Genomic DNA, 6,080 nt, shown 5'->3' on the forward strand with positions numbered 1-6,080 from the left:
ATACAGGTAGGACTCAAGGTTTTAATACAAGAAATAGATACATTATGCTTGTTCCTGTACTTAAAAGTGTATATCATGAGAAGACAGGCAATATTAAAACCTAGGAAGGAAAGGAAAACCAGAATTCAAATTCATAACTATCTTATTTTTGAAATTTTTTAAATGTAGTCCTGGCTGACCTGGAACTTGCTGTGCAAACCAGAACTCACAGAGATTTGCCTGCCTTCATTTCCTCATTGATGAGATTAAAGGCATGAGCCACCTTGCCTGGCTCAACTCAATTTGCAAGTGAATAAATTAAAGGATGCCTAGTCAAATGTGTGTCTTAAGAGTCTAGAGATATCTACAGAAAATGAAAAGGGGCCAAACACACACACACACACACATACACACACACACACACACACACACACACGTCATGCACATACATACACACAAAATCACTGCAATGATTAACAGAAAAAGAGGTCATAAACTGGAAAATGGGCAAGGAATGGGAGGCTTTGGAGAGAAGAAAGAGAAGGGAAATGTAATCTCAAAAATGAAGGAAATTTTCCTTAAGTTGGAGGGAAGTTGAGCTGCATGTAGTGTGGTTTCTGTCACACCCCCAAAACTTTGCAACAGTCCCAAAGAAGAAAACCCTTGGTGTACTTAGGACAAAGCTTTTACAGTCCCGTGACAACGGGATCTAGAAGTTCAAAGTAAGTTATTTTAAAGGAAAACAAAGTTTCATCCAGCTGCTGTCATCAGATAATAATCTCAAAAAGGGTTAGTCCCTGGCACATAGCAATGCTAGCAAATGCAGCCTGCTGCGGTGAAGAGGACGTAGGAGTGGAGATGAATGTGTTATTACAAAAGGCATGAGGTGAGGTAAGATGCGGCCACCCCAGGGGACTTTTACAGAGCACTTCCTGTGTATAGGACTCTTCACAGCTTGGACCCTAAGAAGTAGAGAGTCTCCTGAATGATCCAAGAGATGCCGGGATATAGAGACCTCTGCTTCAGATAGGATGTTGAGAGAAAAAGAAGTACCTTTGGAAGGCATTCCCAATGAGTCAGAACTCAGTTCGACGGCCTCAGGAACAAAACCGAGGCTCTGAAAACTTGGTGACCACAGTGCGAAGAGTTTGCAGTGAGGTAAAAGAAACATGCTGCACTCATGTGGCCGCCGAAGCCGTGTCTGAGATTCGGTGTAGTAATAAGAAGATAGTTCTGTGTCAGTCAAAGTAACAGAAAACACTTGACGGGGGGGGAGGGGCAAAGAAATGGAGATATAGAAAAGAATTGAAGCGAGATAGAGGAGCCCTGGGAACGCCTGTCAGGGCTTGGATGCTTTATGGTTTTGTTTGATTTGGTTTGACTTTTAGAGTCAGCAAGGATTAAAGTTGACACAGAAAACCACACACACACACACACACACACACACACACACACACACACACACACACACGCATCCCTCTGCATTAGTCAAGGACACAGGTTACTGCTCAGGCCAGGCTCACCACCCTTATTGTTGGGGACAAGATCTCTCACTAAATCTAAAGCAAGTCAGTTTGGCTGGGCAGTCTGCTGAGCCAGCGCTGGAGCTATGGGAACATGCCCTCACATCTAGGTTTTTCATGAGCTTGGGGTTTCAAATGTAGGGCCTCAGGGCAGGCACTTCGCCCACAGAGACAATTCTGCTTTGTGAGACAAGGTTTCCCGCTGGTACTGTTGGCTTGCTGGTGGGCTAGGCTGGCTAGCCGGTGAACCCCAGGGACCCACCTGTACTCCCTCTCAGCTCTGGGATTACAGGCCAATGTCACCACACCTGGGTTTTTATGTAGACTCTTGAAATCAAACTCATGCTTCCGTGACAAACACTCTACTGTTGGAACCATCCCAACAGCTGAGTTTTTTTTTTAACTCTCTCAGTTGTCCATTTATCATATGGTTTTTCTAAGGATGACTCTACAAAGCCTGTGCTAGGCCTTAGAGTTTAGAAGGCAGAAACTTGATTATTAATCTTGAACAATAAATGGCATGGCCTTGGGGGGAGAAACAGAAGCCCTTCCAAACAGGAGTGGCAGGAAGTTCATATATTAAGGGTAACTAATGTATGATATGAAGCCTGAACCACGCTAAATACCTACGTGATTATTTCATGATAACAGCTGAAGCCAAATTCTTATGAGCTGGAAAATTGGCCAGAGACCCAGAAAATTACTCATTCCCATGATAGTAGGTGTACAAAATTTTAACTTAAGATCTAAGACTCACCAAAGACCCTCTAATGACAAGAAAAGGGAAATAGTCAAGTCCCAAACAATACAGACGATGAGCCTAAACCTGCAAAAAATAATCAATTTTGCAAACAGTCAAAGGTGCTATTGTTGCTTATGGAAGTAGCTAAAAACTGTTAACAATTACAATAGCATTATTTCGAAAGAAATGCAAAACTGACCATTCCCAATCAAACCTGGTCCAAATATAAATTGGCATCATATTTTACAGGTAATTCAGCAATACGTATGAATATCCCTAAGAAATAGGTTGTCTTGGTTTCTTTTCTTAAAGTGATATCTTCCAGGACTTCGCTTCTATACTGTTTCTTTTTGTTTGGTTTGTTTTGTTTCTCGAGACAGGGTTTCTCTGTATTATTTTGGAGGCTGTCTTGGAACTCGATCTGTAGACCAGGCTGGCCTTGAACTCACAGAGATCTACCTGCCACTGCCTCCTGAGTGCTGGGATTAAAGGAGTGCACCACCACTGCCCGTATACTGTTTCAAAGATCATCTAACATCTTACTCAATGTATTTTTGATATAGCATAAATTATTTAATAGTGAAACATGGAAAACAAAAACAAGTCACAATTCACATGCAGGTCTTTTTTTTTTACCTTTTTCATTTTGACTGGCATCTATTAATTGTACAAGCTGACAGGCTTCATTATGACATTTCGCACATGACTTAGGTCATCTTCAGTCTCCTACTATTAAAGTCTGCTTCCTCATCCTGCTGTTTGCCTCCCTCTGCTCCCAAGTCCTCCTTCTACTTTCATTCACTATCTCTAGTGTTTTCTTTAATTATAATTATTACATGTGAGCATGCATTTAAACATATAAATGCAACCTGCTGAGTCCATACTGTGTTGCTCATATAGATATACATGTCTGTAGACTGACTAGGTGATTATTGGATAACTACTGCTCATATGGATATGCATGTCTGTAGACTGACTGAGTGGTTATTGCATAACCACATAGGTGACTTGTAACGTGTAGTCTTCCCACCAGCTGCCTGGGTCCTGTTGCCGCTATAGTCCCCACATAACACACGAGACACTATATTAATTACGAAGCTGTTGTCCGTTTGCTATGGTTTCTCATTGGCTAGCTCTGACTTAATTATTGATCCATAATTACTAATATATATTTTTATAAGGACTTGTCTTTCCAAGGACGGCCTCTGATGCGTCTTTTCCTCCTGGGAGATCACATGACAACAACTCTCTTCACTACATTTCCCAGAATCCTCCTGGACTCCTGTTGCAGGATGCTGCCTGGGTCCTGTTGCTGCTTTAGCCCCCAAATAACACACAGAACACTATATTAATTATGAAGCTGTTGGCCATTTGGTTTCTTAATGACTACTTCTGATTTAAGTATTTAACACATAATTGTTAATCTAAGTATTTCTATTACCAGAGAAAAGGGTCCGGACCTCTTAGTCTTCTGGAGGGCTACATCGTGACTGACTGTGCCTCTCTTTCCCACAATCCTCCTCGACTCCTAGTCCCACCTATCTTGCTTCCCTATTGTCCAACAGAGCTTTATTTACATATACACAGAAGGACTTCCCCCATCATCGACTCATTCCTAGGGAACACTGGTCTCCAACTCGCAGCAATCACTCACTTCCTATAGTTCTTCATTCAGGTTTATGGCCCTATGAGACGTCCCCATCCACAGCGGCAGGACAACTGCTTTGTCATTGTTAAGGACTGGTCTAGGCTGCCAGATTATGGGGGTTTTGTGTATACCACTTCCCTGTCATAATAGAAGACTCAATCTCCCAGAAGACATCCTGATCTTCTGGCTCTTAAATCTTTTTCCCTTCCTCTTCTGTGGTGTTCCATGAGCCTTAGATACAGGAGTTGTGTTGTAGACGTATGATCTGGGGCTGAGCATCCCATAGTCAGTTATTCTCTGCAGCTACATCAGTTTCAGCTCTGTGATGGTCCTCTTTGCTAAAAAAAGAAAAACAACTTTGCTGAGAAATGAGAATGAAATTTGTCTACGGGAATCATGATAAGTATCAAGAATAAAGTTAGGAATTCTATTGGTTTCAGGGTTAGCAGTAGCAGGTTCTCCTCTAGGTTCCATGGTCTCACTAGCTACGGGCAAACGGCTGAGTTTTACGGCACCAAGCACGCGTCCCTTCCTCTTGAGTGGGCCTGAAGCCCAATTAGACAGCCATTGTTGACCACCCATATATAAGTACCACATTTTTTGCACCATTGACCTGTCTTCCTGCGCCAGTCCTTTGGCTTTACAGGTGGCTGGGACTATTGATTGTCGTTCTCCTTTGGCAGACGTCATAGCACATTCCAGTACCGTGAGAGTTAGTCCTCAGGGAGGAGGCGTCCGGGTCAGCTCTAACTTAATTCCTCAAAGTCCTGTGTTGAAGTGTCTGGTGTCATTAACAGCATCACTTCACCTTCAAATTCTAGAAAGCAATAAAGAACAATTGCAATCGCCAGTGTTGCTTGGGAGCTTTCTTGAAGTTCCCTGACCAACAATTGAAAAGAAGTTTTCTCATGCCTAGTACTAGTACTAGAGCTTTTGTTGAATAGACTGTGGTTCTTGTGGAGAATACTAAACACCAATAAATTATTATAACAATAACTAGTTAAAATTAAAAAAACAATCAGGAAACAACAAAAATCAGCCACAATTCACATGAGGGTTTTCTTTTGAGACAAGGTCTCACAGTGTAGCTTTGACTGGCCTGGAACTCTCTCTCTGTAAACCAGCTGGCCTCAGTCTCCTGGATAGCTGCCTGCCAATGCTTCCTGGGCACTGGGGTGAAAGACCCTGCCAGGCTCCTGTGCTGATATAAAAAAATGCTTTAAAGAAAATATTCCAAAATATAGAAAAATATACTTTCTTTGATGTTTATTAGAGTGGCAAAGATACAAATCCTTCAGACGGTGTAACCTTAATTTAATTTTAATAAATTTGTCAAACACCAGGAGATTTGTTCTTATCTACAACGAGTTTTCTTCCTCAAATATTAGAGAGGTTCAATACTTTGACTGAAGCTGAAAACGCAGAAAACCCATACTAGCTTAGTGTAGGTGGCAGAATGGCAGATGATTCTTATTTTCTTCGGTGTAATCTTCTTTTCAAATTCTCTGTGGACAACTTTTGCAACGTTCATGAGTAAAGGTAGTAGTTTTATTGGCTTGGATTATAAGAGATACTCACAGAGACTGAAGCTGTAGCCCAGTGCTCTTGGGGTGCTCTTGCCTAGACTGTTTCACTGTTGCTGTATAAACTTCACATGAAGGACCCACAGGAAAGTGATTGCTGAACTCAAACAGTCCTACAGGGTTCCTGCTTCATGGAAGAGTCTCCCAGACTTTCTGCAGGACACAGAAAAATGACTGACTGCCAATGCAGATGGACATTTTGAAATTTCCTGCTTTGCTGAGAAGTCTTCCAGACACATTGTGGCCTATGAGCTGAAGATAGATGCCCCAACATTACAGAGGAACTTTGGGTGACTGTCCAGGTAGTGAGATGTCTATGTCAATTTTAGTGTTTATATATTATCCTTATGTGGTCTTTGATGGAGTTGAAGACAGATGGTTATAATCATAGTTTTCCTTAGTTATGATAAAAGTTTAGCTACATATAAGACTTGAGACTCACACAGATAGGATAGATGATAAAATAATTTCTTTAATTCTTACTAAATGTTAATGGACAAAATATTGTAACTATGGTTCTTACTTGATGACTGTTGATGTTATATATAATTTGACTAAGTTAAAGTTAAAACCTTTCTTTTTATTTAGATAAATAAGAGATGATG

General features: G+C 41.2%; 1 long non-coding RNA gene across 1 annotated transcript; it reads right to left on the reverse strand.

Annotated features, from left to right (window-relative positions):
• Positions 1-3,759: 3,759 nt before the first annotated feature.
• LOC121137250 lies at positions 3,760-5,575 on the reverse strand. Its single transcript, XR_005874505.1, has 3 exons — positions 5,471-5,575; positions 4,506-4,709; positions 3,760-4,230 (listed from the first exon to the last, which is right to left on the reverse strand). It is a non-coding gene; the product is annotated as an uncharacterized LOC121137250 (long non-coding RNA).
• Between the last annotated feature and the right edge of the window lie 505 nt (positions 5,576-6,080).

The sequence above is a fragment of the Mesocricetus auratus genome, unplaced genomic scaffold (assembly GCF_017639785.1).
Source record: "Mesocricetus auratus isolate SY011 unplaced genomic scaffold, BCM_Maur_2.0 Super-Scaffold_2245, whole genome shotgun sequence".
Classification (NCBI taxonomy): Eukaryota; Metazoa; Chordata; class Mammalia; order Rodentia; family Cricetidae; genus Mesocricetus; species Mesocricetus auratus.